General features: G+C 37.2%; 1 protein-coding gene and 2 long non-coding RNA genes across 5 annotated transcripts in view; 2 read left to right on the top strand and 1 right to left on the bottom strand.

Moving 5' to 3' along the window:
- Positions 1-6,021, bottom strand: part of LOC100892227 (semaphorin-1A) — a 50,975-nt gene extending 44,954 nt beyond the window's left edge. Inside the window, exon 1 of one of the 2 annotated variants that reach the window (XM_030980944.1) lies at positions 5,762-6,021. The gene's annotated coding sequence lies outside the window, so the exon portion shown is untranslated. The remainder of the gene's footprint in view (positions 1-5,761) is intronic. The other variant, XM_030980946.1, reaches the window with a different exon arrangement.
- A 206-nt stretch (positions 6,022-6,227) lies between these two features.
- Positions 6,228-8,379, top strand: LOC115922304. 2 transcript variants are annotated; one of them, XR_004063415.1, is made up of 3 exons: positions 6,228-6,503; positions 7,820-7,916; positions 8,201-8,379. It is a non-coding gene; the product is annotated as an uncharacterized LOC115922304 (long non-coding RNA). The 2 variants fall into 2 exon arrangements; XR_004063416.1 differs by having other exon boundaries at positions 6,485-6,503; positions 7,826-7,916.
- Positions 8,380-8,786: 407 nt separating this feature from the next.
- Positions 8,787-10,458, top strand: LOC115922303. The gene is made up of 2 exons (XR_004063414.1): positions 8,787-8,875; positions 9,580-10,458. It is a non-coding gene; the product is annotated as an uncharacterized LOC115922303 (long non-coding RNA).
- Positions 10,459-17,017: the final 6,559 nt, after the last annotated feature.

The raw sequence follows: 17,017 nt of genomic DNA, 5'->3' as shown, positions 1-17,017 counted from the left end.
TTTCAGACAGCAAATGCCTTCAAAGCGTATGGTTATAATGCTCTTATTCTAATATGACATTTCTAGGGCTCTTTTAGGACCTAAAGTTGCTATTAAGGTAATTTTAGACCCCAACATATGTGAAATTTAGCCAATACAATCATACTAATTCGGCTCCACTTAAAAAAAAAATGGTGACAGTTAATTAATAATAACAATACGGTCCACGGGCCGGCTGGTTGTGCGTATTATAACAAAAAAGCCAGCAAAAGCCAACATCGGCATTGGCGGGAACATAACTTTTAAGGTGCTATCTTGTTTTTTCAACAGTTGGTTCAAATCATCGAAAAATTTGTGGGGCATTACAAATATTAGAAATCAATATATTTATGGATATTTCAGCCGTCTCTGAACCGATTTTGATCAAAGATGATTTTGTCATTTAAATTGTATGTTATTTCCAATTTGACACTCAGTTTTTCATTATCTTACAACGACGAAAAGATTTTGTGTAGCGCCTTCTGAAACAAAACTCAACTATCCCTTTAAATTCATATTTTACCACCCACACATTTATCCCAGGAGACTTGATCTTCTTCTTTTTTTTCTTTCCCTAAATGAGTTGATTCTTTCTTTTCAATCAATTGCCTATGGGGACAGAATAGTTCCTGTACTTATCTATATTGGAATGACAATATTCAGTAGTCTGTGTTAATCTATAATAATAATAATAATATTGGATTCTTATATTTACATGTATATAGCGCATGTATCGGTCCTCAAGGCGCTCCAACATTACCCGGCTATGCTAGGCTGCCGATTTCGAGCACACAGCATTTAAGGAATTTCTTCCCCCCCCCCCCCCCCACCAAAAAAAAAGAATTGAGAAAAAAAAATGATTATACTTCAATATTCATTAAGTATTCAGTATTTTACACTGCATAAGGTTTGCAATGCATCAAAATGTCAGGTTGATGAGCAATTTTTGCTCGATCCATTAAACATATACATGCTGCATCATTAAACAAAATTTCCAGTGCGTCTTCACAAAAAGTAGTGAGATTTCAAGTCATTTGAAAATGACTTCATCTTCAGTTTTCCCTCTCATTTTGAAATGGCTGTAGCTATAGAGTACCGAAGCTGTGACGTCATAAAAATCTATTTTTAGAATTTCTCAATTTTTTCTTCATTTTCCGAAATAGCATAAAAAATAATGTCCAAATGTGGAAAACCAATTGAATATGGTATGTTACGTATATTGGCTAAGATATGACCATCTGAATGAATATATTTACAGTAGGAACTCAGTGTTATATGCTCTGGCTCCTATATAATGGTTAGGAGCCAGAGCATGTGTAACACCGAGTTCCTGTAGGAATATATTTATTCAGATGGTCATATCTCAGCCAATACTTAACATATTCAATTGGTTTTTCGACATTTGGACATTATTTTTGATGCTTTTTCGGGAAATGAAGAAAAAAATTGAGAAATTCTAAAAATAGAATTTTGATGACGTCACACTTCACCACTCTATTGGGCTCAAACCAACTCATGATTGACATAAAAATCGTCTTCTAAGTCTATCTATATTCTAATGTCCATGTCGTAAAAATCTGTATTAGAAAAGATATCATCTTTTTTGTTCATATTTTCTAGTTGTTAGAAGTGACATTTTTCGACATCTGACATGTTAATCGCTATCAACAGTTCTTTGACTGAAGTTAGATCCCATCTTGCCGATGAGAAGGATTTTAGTGACCAACCCCCCTCGCTCTCTAGTGTTGTAGTCGTTGGTCCTGTGTGCTCATCATATTCCTTTTGCTACAACAATTATTGGATTCATATCTGTCAAAATCTGCAACATTGTCAACAAATGGTGAAAGACCGTCACAGATCCTATAGGCATGTTGCGGAGTGTATAATTGTATTTCTGTAATAAATTCAATTCAATAGATATAAATTTTCATTTTGTAATTATTCCTTTTGTAAGTTTTATTTAGATCTAGCAATTTTCAGAAATTGACGACAAGCGCACAAATTGTAGGCGTAAAACACTTGTATGCCCATGCAGGTACGAGCCTCCCTTACCAAAGTTCTCCTCATGCTTCGGTTTCGCATATGCTGCGAGTGCGTGATTGCTGCAGTCGCGTCGTCCGTAGTCGTATTATACCCAATTGGGCCCGACTCATTGTTTCGTCAGTCTACACTCCGTTAATGCTATATCCAGCGGATATCTGGCTTTGCTCAATCCCCCTCTTATATATGTTATGTCTTGCAGGAGAGCGTCAACAGACAAAATAGAGGGATCTCGATTTATGTTTAAAAAACTCCTTCAAGCAGACAATTTTGTCAGTCATTATTACAACGCTTAAAGTGCAAAACCGAAAGTTTCCATCTCTGATATCAATGGATGTTCTGTCGAGACGTCTGGCTCCACTGACCACCTCTATACAGTCAGAGACTGAAGTGTGCTGTAGTGAGGGGTGGTAATGCATAATGGTAGGGAGGCCAATGCCCTGGCGTAAGGCTTCTAAGCATACGATTTGTGCGCTCGTCGTCCAAGTCAGAAAATTACCAGAAGAAAAAAAAAGGGGAAAAAAAAAAGAAAACAAATATCTATGAAATAAATACACAATTGTACACTCCACAACATACCTATAATCACGGATCTGTAACGGTCTTTCACCATTTGTTGACGATCTTGCAGATTTTGACGTATTTTAATCCAATAATTGTTTTAGCAGACGAACTTAACGCGCACACAATAGAAACTAGAGGGGTCCTAGAGGGCGCGGAGGTTAGCTCACTATTAATCCTTCTCAATGGTAGAAGGTAGACCCTAAAAATATGGAATCCAATTTAAATGAAAGAACTTTTGATAGAGATTAACATATCAGATGTGCACAAATGTCACTTTTAACAACTAGAAAATATAACAAAAAAATATTATATTTTTAATTGCAGATTTTTAAAAATTGCACATATTCGAAGGTAGATAGAGTACGATGTTTTTGTCAATCTTGCGTTGGTTTGAGCCCCATAGCTAGAGCCATCTCAAACTGAGAAGGAAAACTGTGAACAGAGATGTCATTGTTCCAGCCCCAAATAGAAGTCTTGCGACATCATAATATAAATATGTATGAGCTCCGGTCTCATCGCGCGCAAAACAAATTTGACGTAGTCTCACACATAGTACCTTATTCTCAGCACTAGACACCAGTGTCGTGCAGTAATGTATGAGAAATGTAAAAAAAAGACATTTCAGTAAAAAAAAAAGTCTACGTGAGCAGTCTATACTCCAATTGAGAAGTGTAATGAATGCCATGATTTGAACGTGTGTGTTTTAGTGTATGATATGGTTAGTGAGAGAGAGAGAGAGAGAGAGGGAGAAAAATATCTCTGTCAGTACACGTCTTTCAATGCGTGCAGTCCTATTGACTATGTTTGATTCCGTATTGTGTTCGCTGCAAGTTGGATTTATCGATTGTTGATAATGCAGTGTGCCAGTGTCAGATTGATCTTTACTCATGAGGAAATATAATAGTAATTGGAATACAAAACTAAGGTAGGCCTATATATTTATTTCAATCACTTTCCTAATTTACAATGAGTGGCTTTCGAGCTTTCTCTCTATTATGTTTTGACCCTCCATGCCATGGCTAGCATGGCTCGATCGTGGCTTGCATGCAATTACCGTACCTGGCCTGCAGTACTGCGTCGGTGTGTGCGACTAATTCAAGGCTAGCCGGTGATGATGAATGTACTTTCGCGCGAAGTTTTGAACTTGTTGTCCAGGCAATGACCATGATGACACGCCTATTCCCTCGGGCCTGTCTTATTCTCAACATAATTTTTGGGACCATGAAATTGATTGTTTCAGGGCTCTTACGTACGGCCAGGCGTAGAAGGAAAGGCATAGAAAAGAGCTGGATATCTCCTATTTTATGGAAATTCTGGAGTCGGCAGATGGGTGAGTTGTCTTAGTGAAAGAAAATGCTTTCTTTTAATCTTTGTTTTATTTTAAACAAATTCGTAATTAAAAAGTTAGATTTGGGCATTGGCCTCCCTACTAATACAATTCAATTCAATTCAATTCAGAACTTTATTTCAGACTCAACTACACAAGGCAGAGGTCCATAAAACATATGTTACATAGATATATAGGGAGTATAAACATGATGAGTATAATAGCAACAAATCTTACAAAGAGTATAACTAAACTATACTAGGCCTACGTACAAACAATCTAAACTCTAAGAGTAACAAGTAACCTGCAAGGTTGATAACAGCATAACAAACTAACTCTAAGCTGTACCTGTAACTGTAAGATTAAAATAACATGTATTACAATCAATAACAATCTATTGAAGTTGTATCTCGTAACAATCTGTCTCTGTTCAACTAACCAGAACGATAAACTAATAATAAATAACTATTATAAAAAACAAAGAAACAAGGATACTGGAATCCTTGGTAACAGGAACATAATGATCAATTGCCATGTGTCAGCAGGCTATTCAGCCAAAATCTCCAGAGGCCCGATGTGTACCTAAGACAACTATACGAGGGGTTCACTAACATCTTTAAAATACCATTTTCAGACACATCCACTCTCTGGATGAACTTATACATAAGATTTCGTAATACAGCCGAACAGGCTGGAACATTCAACTCAGCAAACATTTGACTAGCACTAAAGTATCAGAGACTGAAGTGTGCCGTATGAGGTACCAAGGTAATGCATATCAGTGGGTCGGTTCAGCCGGACCAAGATGAATAAGATGCTTATAGATCTAGATCTAATTGGTTTTCACTCGTTGCTTCTTCATGACCATCATAATTTCATATACATGTGTTGTACACTGCACTCTGGCTGCAATATCAGTTACTACTGGTATCACCTTTGTCCTTACTTCATTTTACTTGCAATTTTGAATTTGAAACAATACCACATAGACTACATGCTGAAAAATTCTCAATCTATCATTAATAAGTTAGTAATAAATGAGTCTAGCACTTGGCAGATGCCTGGCAAGAACAGACAAATTATCATCCAATCCCTGCTCTATTGGTACAAATTTACAATACCTATAGAACTGCAATAGCTATAGCCGCGCTGTAGGCTAGTTAGACCGAATTTTCCGTCTCTTTCGTTCGTTAGCCTCTTATTGGGGTAGGGTCGGCTCTCTCTTTAGAGACGGAAGCCGTTTATACACATGTCCTTGCTAACGCCACGGCCAGTTCTGGTCGTAGCGTTTTGCCCCCAAAATCCCCCAAAATGTCATTTTACCTCGAGCATGTTATATTGTAAATTAGGCCTAGGCTATAATAAATCAGTTCCACTTACCAACTTGACTGAAATAATCAGTTTAATAGTCCCTTTTTAGGAAATTATGGGTCAAAATCGAAATCCATTTTGAAAATCTTTTTCAACATGGATTCCGATTTTGACCCATAATTTCCTAAAAAGGGACTATTAAACTGATTATTTCAGTCAAGTTGGTAAGTGGAACTGATTTATTATAGCCTAGGCCTAATTTACAATATAACATGCTCGAGGTAAAATGACATTTTGGGGGATTTTTGGGGCAAAACGCTACGACCAGAACTGGCCGTGGCGTTAGCAAGGACATGTGTATAAACGGCTTCCGTCTCTAAGAGAGAGCCGACCCTACCCCAATAAGAGGCTAACGAACGAAAGAGACGGAAAATTCGGTCTATAGGCTAGTAGGCCTACTAGTATTAACTAGTAGGCTACAGTACTGTAAGTTAAACTTACCCGCTGGGCAGTTTGCCGGAGTGGGTCTGAAGTCTGAGTGATTCGACTTTACTAGAAAGTGTAAGAGTAGACGTAGACCTATACGCGAGTTTCCAAAACGTCATGGGATAAATCCTTTAATAGTCTATATTTAAATGAGATGTTCTTTCCATACGAACCAGAATTGCAGAATTAACCGATCGAAATAGAAGTCAGTGAGTGTAACTGCTAGCTGCGAGCTTTTGAGAAGCTGGAATGCGAATCCAGCACTTGATTGGGCGCGGTGCGTTGTTTGCGTTCGGTCAAAGGGCATTGCAGATACGGGAAATCCCCTGTTCAGTACCGTACCCGTTACGCTACGGTATTCAGCGTAGATAGGGTTCCATGTCAGGTCGCCCAATGTCAGCCCGCCCCCTTACAAAGTCGCCCTCAATTGGTCATGTCGCCTCCCGATTTTTTGTGCCGAATTTGGGATTCTTGGTCAGCTCGCCCCCACTTTTTTGGTCATCTCGCCCCCTAATTTGTTGTTTTAATTTGATGTATTTTACAAGTTCAAAGTCAAGCCATTTTTAGTTCCTTGCATCTCAGTACTATGTTATTACTTTGTTATCACTAAATATTGAAAATTTTCCTCGTAACTGCATATTTTCGAGGATATTTGCATCTAAGTTTCCACCGGCTTACGTAGTACTAGTCATCGCTCGTTCTGACTCGACTGGCTTAGTTCTAGTGACGGAGCTTACGGATGAATGCTTGAATTCAGGTAAAATAAACTTGAATACAACCATATTTTCTGTATGTGTAATGAAAGAAAGTGTTCTCACAGTGAAAAGTTGGTAAAAGTTAAATTTTCAAACAGCTACATTTCAACTCTAGACTATTGAATTATTCATTCGGAAGTTAGCGCTGCTGCGGCCTGCGCCTGCATGTACTGGCCGTACAACCGCGCACTCGCACCGGCGTTATTTTTGTAAACAACACACCCCAAATCCAACACAGACAGACACACAAAAAACATGAGCGAAGCTACTTAGAGTCTATTGCATCTGGCCCATTCTGGGATTAATGTAGGCCTATAAATTTGTTTTTATGTATGTGTTTTGACAGTATTTGATAGGTAATGTACCGGTATGGCAATAAAATTCATTGAAATGTAAGAAATTCTTTTATGGTAAGATTGGGTTATCAACTTATCATAGATTGTTTGTAATTAACAACAAACGCTAACACCACAACGCTGTTAACAGTAACACAGACAAACAACAACATGAGCAAAGGTTTTTTGCAATACAGCTTCTTATATGCATCTGGGATTAATACATTTAATTTATGCATACATTTGTGTGTTTATGTATGTGTTTTGACAGTATTTGATAGCAGGGGCGGCGCGCCACGCCACGCAGCCGCAGGGGGTGTCTGAGGGCATAAATGGCTCGCTTTGCCTTTGGTGCATACTTTTTGCAAAATTAAAAAGAAAACAGTCTTAAGTTCAGCTAACAGGACAAGAACGCAGGGGTGTTTGAGGGGGATGTGCCCCACTCGGTTTATAGATTTTTTTTTAAATTGATGCATAAATTGCTTGATTTGGTGCATAATTTTTGCAAAATCAAAAAGTAAACAGTCTTAAGTTCAACTAACAGGAACAAAAACGCAGGGGGTGTCCGTCAAGCAAAGAAGGACATGAATGAACATTTAATTAAAAATTGAAAATTAGATACAGTCCTGCCCTGAAAATGAATAAATGGCACCATCCGAAAAAGGAATACTTTTGGTTTGAGACTGAAGTAATCATGAGTAGTATACCTTTTGGGGATCAATGTCCACATATTTAGCTTAGTTTCTCTCATTATCTGTACTCTGTGTCTGTAATATCCAAAGGCAGCACTTTAGGACCCTTGGTCCCTCACCCTATACAAAAATTCTTGTAAACAATTGTTCTTGATACCAGCAAATGTTGCCCAACTCCACTTCATATTTTAAAGAATTTTCCAAGCAAGCACCATACTAGATAATGTACATGTCTCACTACCTACACTTCAGTGGTAATGAAATTATGATGATGTTTTTGCTTTCACTTAGTTGCAGATGCAGTACATACAATTTGCACTTATATGAAGGAAGCACTGGGAAAGTACATCTACTTTTCAAGAATGCCACAGGCCAGAAACAAATCCAGGTGAGAATAGTTTCATGATCTGTTCAGGAAAATCACACTTCAGCAGCAAAGTACTAAGCACACTCACTGCGTATGTGCATTGGGGTGGTTGTTGTCTGGTAGGGGCAATTGGAAAATTCTATTTTGGGGTAATAGGGGCAATTGAAAACTTCTGTTTGGGGTCAGTTATGCCTAGTAATTAATTTGATGTACAAAAGATAATATTGGATTCATTTCCTTACCTCTGCTTGCAAAAAAATGAAAGAAAATAACTTGTAATTATTTCTTTCATTCTACAAAATTAGATTGGATACAGGGACCGACATGCTGGGAAGATGGGTCCTTGATAATTCACTGAACACAGAGCTGCAGATGTGACTTGGCATAGTGACCTAAGAGTGGGAGCGGTATGGAACCGTTGAAGCAATTCACCGAACACTGTTGAAGCAATTCACTGAACACAGTCAGAGCTGCATGTGTGACTTGGCATCAGGCGCGTACGCAGGGGGGGGGTTTGGGGGGTTAAACCCCCCCCTTTGGAATTTTTTGTGTGTAAACCCCCCTAAAAAAAACCTAAAACCCCCCCCCCCCCTTTTGGATTTTTTTTTTTTTTTTTTTTTTTTTTTTTTTAATTATCAAAAAAAAAAAAAAAAAAAAAAAAAAATTCCCATGGCCGACCTAAAAAAGGTGACCTTACCCCCCCCCCCCCAACGGAGCAAAATGTCAAATTTCCAAATTTCGAGACCAAAAAAAAAAAAAAATGTGTCCTCTTACCCCCCCCCCCCCCCCCCCCCCCGCTTATTCAGCGGCTGGCTGAGTCGTTGCGAAATTTTCGGACCGATTTATAAATGTTAAAACCCCCCCCTTGAAAAAATCCTGCGTACGCGCCTGCTTGGCATGGTGACCCTTAAAGTCTCCTGACGGCTCCGATTGCGATTCTGATGATGAACCATTGTCTATGCTTCTGAGCGAGTCAAAAGGTATCTTCTTTCCTTCTTGATTGTCTCCCAATAGTTAAAATTTAAGATATTCTTAATTGTTTTTTAGTTAAGGGAATGAGTGGCCCTATCGAGGTCAGCACCTAAGTTGTTTTTTTAAAGACCAGTATTGGAAACGCCCCAATTTCAAAAATGAAATGGAAGCTCTCATTACCAATCATGTCAAAGAATATGTTTTGACTAATACATGATGATAAAAAATTTGCCGGGAAACCGCCTACTAATTCATATATTTGGTAAATTTGTTTCTCTCATGGTCTGGTGAGAGATATATGGTAGTCCCATATACATCTTTCTGTGTATAGTGCTTGTAACTTTACGAAGAATGGGCCAAATTTCTTATCATTTTGATGATTCCAGAACCTTGCAGATGCTAGATGCTAGATGATCAACCTTTTCTGATCGATTCCACAACGTTTCTTTCACAATGCAATCGCATGACCATTACTGGTCTTTACCTTTAACAACAAATGCCAATACTAAGGTGATACCACATAAAGTATTTAATTTATTAAGAGACTCTCTAAAAGTGGGTACCAAAACTACACACAATAATTTCGCCCAATCATAATGCACTGTAAAGTTTCCCTTTCATAATTGAAATTCTGATAATGGTTTTCTATTGATTTTGACTTGGACTTTTTTAATTATATTTCTTTCTCTTATTTCCTTTTGCTTTCAAGCAGTCTAGATCAAGAATCTTCGCTGCTTCAACCACTATCGCTTGGATGACATACGTGTGAAGAAACTTGAAGAACTTGTGTTGAAGAGCATGCTTGAGAAACTAGAATCAATTACATTGATCGTTTTGGCAATGCTTCAATGTTTCAATACCTCAATCTCTCTTTTATACTGTTTGATTTTAGACATTTTGAATATCATAAATAAAGCAAACTCCACTCATAATTGTAATTGTGTGTAGTAATTGCAATGAAATAGATCCATTTAAAATCAATGAATTGATTTAAAGCTAACTGGTAACATTTTCCATGATTTCTGAAACAATGAACTGAATGGTCATACAGGTGTTTGGTAAACTTTGTAGCGTTTGAGACTGTGTACTAAATTTTATTGAAATATCCTAGAAAGAGATTGTGTAAACTGACTTGTTTCTGATACTCTACTAACAAGATATTTATGAAAAACAGAGATGAACAAAAAAGTAACGATGATGATTATATTAGTCATTTTTCCTATTGAAAAACTTCATGATACATGTAGTACATGTATGTCAAGCATTTTGTATGTCACATGTGGCATTTCCTCCCTACGATTGCTGAACAAACATGATAACCAGGACATGTATAACGAATTTGATAAAGACATTTTAGCATATTTACAAGTACTGTATAATGAATGAAATAACCTTCGTATTCCTTGGATGTATACCTGATGAGTCTTTTCGAAAAACCCTAGATGTACATTTCAAAATGCAATACAGTATTGATGATAATTGATGATGATATGTTTGGTATGAATTATTTAATATTTTGAATTTATGCTCTATTTGCCACTTGCTGTTCTGGTTCCAAATGTTTGAATTAAAACTGCTCAGTCGAAATTCATTGTCCGTGTTTATATTGCAGAGTTGAGTAGTTAACTACAGATTATGGTCAATGATCAATACTGAATCTTTTTCCTTCATTCAAAAATATTTCTTAACATATTTGCTTTATTTCCTATGTGAAAAAATATATTTAGCTAGGCCCCTCTCTAAAAAATTTAAAATTCCTCATAGTAATAGAGTAGCAAAAGCCCTAATATCACCCGCATGAATTTCAACAAGAAATGGCAGAATTTGTGTGATATTAAGGGGAGATGGAGTGGGTAAACTGAGAGAGAGAGAGAGGGGGGGGGGGGGGGGGAGACTACTTGAACGTGTTCTTGAGTGGAAAGTATATAGTAACTTGAGTGCAATCGTTAGTCCCTACTACATACAATGTACCTGATAATTACACCTCAAAGAATATTAAATACATAATATCCATTTTTAGCTTAAGATTAAAGAGAATATAGTTTATTAATCATTTTAAAAGCACTTGGTAGAAACAAAGTTGATTGTGCTTTCCAATATGTGCTATTGATTTATTGTGAACCATAGCTTCGTGAACAAAACTGACATCATACATCTAACATCATAATTATACAAAGAAGAAAAGGTGCTCTTATTTTATCCATACATCTATTAAACAAGTAATTTTGCCGTATTTCAGTCTCTATCTCATGAAATTGCTTCACACAATAAAAATCCCATATGTTTTATACGCGCTCGGCTACGAGCCGTCACTTCGTGAAAACAAAAAGTCTAAAAATAGAAATAGAAGAGAATGTCTCTACATTGAATTAAAAGTGAGCTATAATTGATATGGCTAATATAAGTTTATTATGAAGCAAATAAATCGAAATAAAAGCTTTCGGTGGTAGACTCAAATGAACGAAACGTTATCTAATTTTACTCTCAATTCATTCTATAAGTGCGTGATTTTGTTTAAGGAATAAGGGACGACCATGCGTGACCAATATGAACACCTGCTCATCTTTTAGTATTCGAAAGCACTATAATTAGGTTCCATCCTTAACCTGTCTAATAATGTTTGTTTGTTTTTTGTATAGATGTCACTTTTATTTTAATCTGTGCACATAATAGAGCATTTATTCTTTCAAACGCATACCTTATATTGTATGTCGCGGCGCTTTTGTCCTTCATAAAAGCGCGGAGGATAAAAGCGCCGAAACAATAATATCGAAACATTGAGAGGCTTTACCGCTTTCAATGAGATCAACCCTCATTATACGTCAAAAGCGTCACTGCAGGGGCGTTGCTAAAGGATATTGTCGGTAAAATTGCCCTGCTGTCGGGAAAAATGAGCCTAAAAAGGGGGAGGGGGAAATGAGAGGGAAAGGGAAGGAAAAGAACGAAATAGAGAACGAGCGGCTGATAATGTCGAAATGAGAAGAATATTACTGTACAATACTTATAAAAAGTAAAACTTTTTAATGTAAATCTTACGGTTGCATTAAAATAAAATGAAACGTTTATTACATTATACTTAAGCACAAAATAGTTATCTAGAAGAAGGTGGACAACATAAGAAGAGAAAGAATGAAACTTTCTCTTTTATTTACAAACATATAAATAGCATAAAGAATATATTACTGTAATATTATAAACAGTAAAACTTTTGAATGTAAATCTCTGTTGCATCAAACTGATATCTAAACAAAAAATGTTTATTATGCTATATTGACGGTATACGTCGGACATTATATAAACAAACAAAAAAGAGACAAACTAAAGAAAAAATCTGAGCTGGGGGGGGGGTGGGAGTCGGTGAGAAAAATATCATAATAATAAATACAGTACAGACTGCGTCCAATTTTCTACCTCCCCGCCACCCGCCCTCCCCTTCTCTCTCCCTCTCTCTGTCTATGTCCATCTTCATCTTTGTCCATCTTCATCTTTCATAAATGTTATCTATTCCGCCATTTGCTTGTATGACGGGCATATCATCCCTTCCTTGAGATTAATTATTATAACATATTCCTGATGTTATACGTCGGACATTATACTCTAGCGAAAAGATATGATCAAACCAACAGAGACTAACTAAAGAACAAGATCAGAGGTGGGGGGGGGGGGGGGGGGTGATCGGAGAGACAAATATAAAACATAAATACAGTATACAGGCTACGTCCAACTCTCTATCCCCCCCCCCCCCCCTCTCACATAATTATACCTTATATTTAGTTTAGGGAACGAAACAGAGAACAAGCGGCTGATAATGTCGAAATGAGAAGAATATTACTGTATACAATACTAAAAAATAAAACTTTTGAATGTAAATCTCTGTTGCATCAAAATAAAATGAAACGTTTATTACATTATACTTCAGCAAAAAAGAGTTATTTTGAAGAAGGTGGACAACAATATAACAGAAAGAATGAAACTTTCTCTTTTATTTACAAACATATAAATAGCATAAATAACCTGATTCTGACCGCTGCACTATATAGCGTACTGCCTTTGTACGTAGGGGGCGACTGTGTATAGGGGGCGACTGTGTATAGGAGGCGACTGTGTATAGGAGGCGACTCGACCACACAATTTGGGGGCGACTACGTTAGGAGGCGACTGCGTATAGGAGGCGACTGTGTATAGGAGGCGACCGAGTGGGGGGCGACCTGACCAGACACCGTAGATAGAAGGGGCGTCCGAGCGACACTTAGTAAACATAAATAGCCTTCTCTTTTGCCTTCAGATCGAACGAAACTATTCATCAATCATCAAATAGCACTAACCACCAGCGTAAATATTTGTACTTTATAATATTGTCCAAATCATTTAATAAATGATTGATTGTGGGGTCACTCAATGTGACTTCCGGACCGCATGACCGTTACCAAAATCGCGGAAAAAGGGGTCAATTTCAAGCAATGTCCGCGGACAAAATATTCCTCGAAATAAAGAAAATAGGGGTGCACAGGTGTCCCCGGAATTGATAAATAGGGGTGCACAGGTGTCCCCGAAATTGATAAATAGGGGTCAGGAAAAGGGAAAAGAGAAAACCGGGAAGATAAATTCTCGGAGCCGAGTCTTGTCCTTTAAATATGGTAAAATAGGGTAAATTTGCGAAAGTGTCCTTACAATCTTATAAATAGGGGTATTCCAAAGTAGGATTTTGTCCTTGTTTTGACGTAAAAAAGGGGTTAAATTTCACAAAATGTCCTTGAAATTGACCGCAAAAGGGGGTTACATGCATTGGTGGTAACGGTCATACGTGTCACTCTTTGCAGGGGAGTGACCCCACCGGGAAATATTGCTTTAAAAATTCTTCAAATTTGACGGTGTTTAAAATCAACTGTCTGGATACACACAACCTGTCCAGACAAATTCTGTCTGGGTATACGTAATTATATTAAAACATATAAAAGGCATCGAAAGGAAAAAGGTGCTATGGTACAGTATTTCAATGTATGAATGTTTCTCTCACGAACCCTTTGTAATATCCCTGCAAAATGATATTTCTATATGGATGGAATGCACTTTCATTAGGTGTTCGGACATGCATGTTCCTATAAGTACAGTGCGTCCCAGAAAAAACGAAACCGAGAATTATCAATGTTTTATCATAACTTAATCACAATTATAATTAATAAATGACACATATTTGGAAAGCTTAGATCCTCCCAGGATCCTCTTCTTTCATTTGATGCAACTCATATGATGCATTTTTTCACGCATGAGTGATTAAAAGCAATTTGAAGAGAGGAAACCAAAAAGTCATTTGGCGGGTGGTATTCTAATTTCCGAAGGTGAAAAATCACATTTCTAGAAATTTCAATTTTTGCCCTTTCATATGACACCTCAATCAGGAAAAATGAGCCAGGAATAACAAAGTTCTGTTTGTTTAAAGTAATGCTTTCATTTCCATAATATTATCAAACGAGTTCATTTTCACTTCGTTGAAAATCAGCCATGCATCAGGTCTTTCGTCTTTTTTGTGAATGGCTGATCATCAACGAAACGGATTTAAATCAACAACTAATGTGTGCAAATTGAATTTTGACTATAGTGAGCATAGAGATATAAGTATATATCTCTATGATATAGTGAGATACATTTATACGTTACAGGCAGGCGCGTACGCAGGGGGGGGGGGGGGGGTAACCCACCCCCTCAATTTTTGATTAAGTGTGTGTTTTAAAATATTTTAAAAACATTTTTTTTAATCCTGCGTGCGCTACTGGTAACAGGGGATGAGATCATTAGTATCGAAGAGCTACACCATATGCATAAATTTGGTTACAATCCGAAAATAGCATATTGTTTTTTGTTGGATTTCACATCAAATTTTACGTCAGTGATCAGTTTGATGGTGTATTGATCTACTTCTAGCATGTAAAAAAAAGTAACTGAATCGAACATATTTTTTACTTGATATTCTTCTTAGGGGAGGCGATGAAGCGGGGTCTGCATGTCTATAACCAAATTATATATTTCAACCCAAACCTAGACCGAATACCTATACCTAGGATTAGAAGCCCTAAAATAATACCGGAAAATAATTTGTGTTATCGAAGTACTGAAAAGTTTCAGAACAGGCCGACGGCGCACAGTGGGCCAGGGAGGAACCAAAGTGCGCCAAAACTCATGTTTGGGGATTTCTTTTTTATAAATCCAGAGAAAATGTTTGGATTTCCAGGGATTTTCGCTTAAATTGTATTACCAACATTTTCTCTGATGTCTAAGCTTTAAGTTGATACCAGATTTGGCTGCCCGATTCTGCCCATTATTATGTTAGAGCTGCTTTCCTTGCAACATTGCCCCGAAAAATGTGTTTAGTTTGGTCCGCGGTGTCAGAACAAGTGTCACGCGCCCCCTCGCTCCGCGGACCCCCAAAATCCACATTTTCGGGGCAATGTGGCAAGGGAAATCGGCTCTAACATAACAACGGGCAAGATCGGGCAGCCAAATTTGGTATCAACTTGAAGCTTAGACATCAGAGGAAAGGGTGGTATTAAAATGTAAGCGGTACACCGCGGAGATCTAAACATTTCTTCTGGATTTATAAAAAACATGGATAATTAGCCCATTTTTCAGTGAATTACCCTATAATATATCATGAAGATTGTGTTTCTATTAATTTTAACCCATTCATTCAACGAAATGAACTATCAGGAATATGTGAGAGCAATTTCATATCAATAACTTAAAAACTTCATGTTGAATTGAAAGATTTATAAAATAAGTCACTTTTGCACTAAAACTGTGAATATGTAGGATTTTGCTGTTTGAAGTAGTAAATTTATACCCTTATTGTGCATACCGGAATTAAATATTTCACTGAGGTATTCCTCTATGTATTACCTTTCAACTGGGCAAGAACAAAATTGAAAAAAATAAATCACCCAAACTTAGTTTTGGCGCACTTTGGTCCCTCCCTGGCCCACTGTGCGGCGGTGTTACGATACATTATAATCCCTTTGTAAAAACACGGGAGGGGGTCGTCGTGTGAGTGCGTCTGTATAGGAGTGGGAGGGGGTGTAATGGTTTATTGGTGATCCGGTTGGCACTTGAAATAGCCAAGGGGCATTATTTTTTAAAGTTAATCATCTCTCTCTCTCTCTATCTCTCTCTCTCTCTCTCTCTCTCTCTCTCTCTTTCTCTCCCTCTCGATCACGATCCTCTCTTTTTCATTACAACCCTGGCTGTCTCAGTGAGGAAAAGTGTAATATGTTTACCACATTTCCACTCCAGGCGAGTCACGTCAATAATCACTCGATAAAAATAAAATAAATTATACTGCTTTTATTAATATATTGCATAACTTAACTTGAGAATCCAAAACTCTGCTGCCAGGCTTGTAACACGCAGACGTTCTTGTGAACACATCACTCCAGTACTTCGCAAATTGCATTGGTCGCCGGTGACGTACCGCATTATGTACAAATTAAATCTTGGTTTTAACTTATAAATGCATTCATGGTTATTGGCTCCATTTTGTCTGCAATTCCATAACAAAGAGGGTGGATCAGATTCATCTAATTAATAACATTGATTAATTACCTGTGTGACACTTTGTTTACATTTATTATAGACATTTTCATATAAATGTGAAACTTGTTCCACTAATTGAAAACCTTCACTGATAAACACAAAATAAAATCCTAAAACTACTATCTCTATCTAAATAAGTATCATGAATATAGAGTCTACAACCCCTCCTCCCCCCCCCCCCTCCCCCAAGGAAAAAAAGAAGAATAGAAATAAAATGAAAATGTGGTGCTATATAGCCCTGCTAAAAAATGAGGTTTACATCCCAAAGCACAGTACAGTTCTATTTGTGGTGTATAAGCCCATTGTCAAGAGGTTGTCTGTTAAACTGCCCCCCCCCCCAGAATATTAAAGCGATCTATAGCCCATAGGTAGTTTTTACACTTTTTATAACCTAAGTTCTTAGTAAATCACAGTTTTGTGTTTCATTGCTCCATACATCCAATTTCAAGAGCCTTTATACTTCAAAATCATAAAGAAAATTGCAAGTCATCAATAAAGGTCTGATGATACATATTTGGTCATAAAATTAAAAAATTCTTTCAGATTTTGAGTCCATAACGACATTA

The sequence above is a fragment of the Strongylocentrotus purpuratus genome, unplaced genomic scaffold, assembly GCF_000002235.5.
Source record: "Strongylocentrotus purpuratus isolate Spur 01 unplaced genomic scaffold, Spur_5.0 spur5_scaffold_11, whole genome shotgun sequence".
NCBI lineage: Eukaryota > Metazoa > Echinodermata > Echinoidea > Camarodonta > Strongylocentrotidae > Strongylocentrotus > Strongylocentrotus purpuratus.
This window is presented reverse-complemented; position numbering and strand designations above follow the sequence as displayed.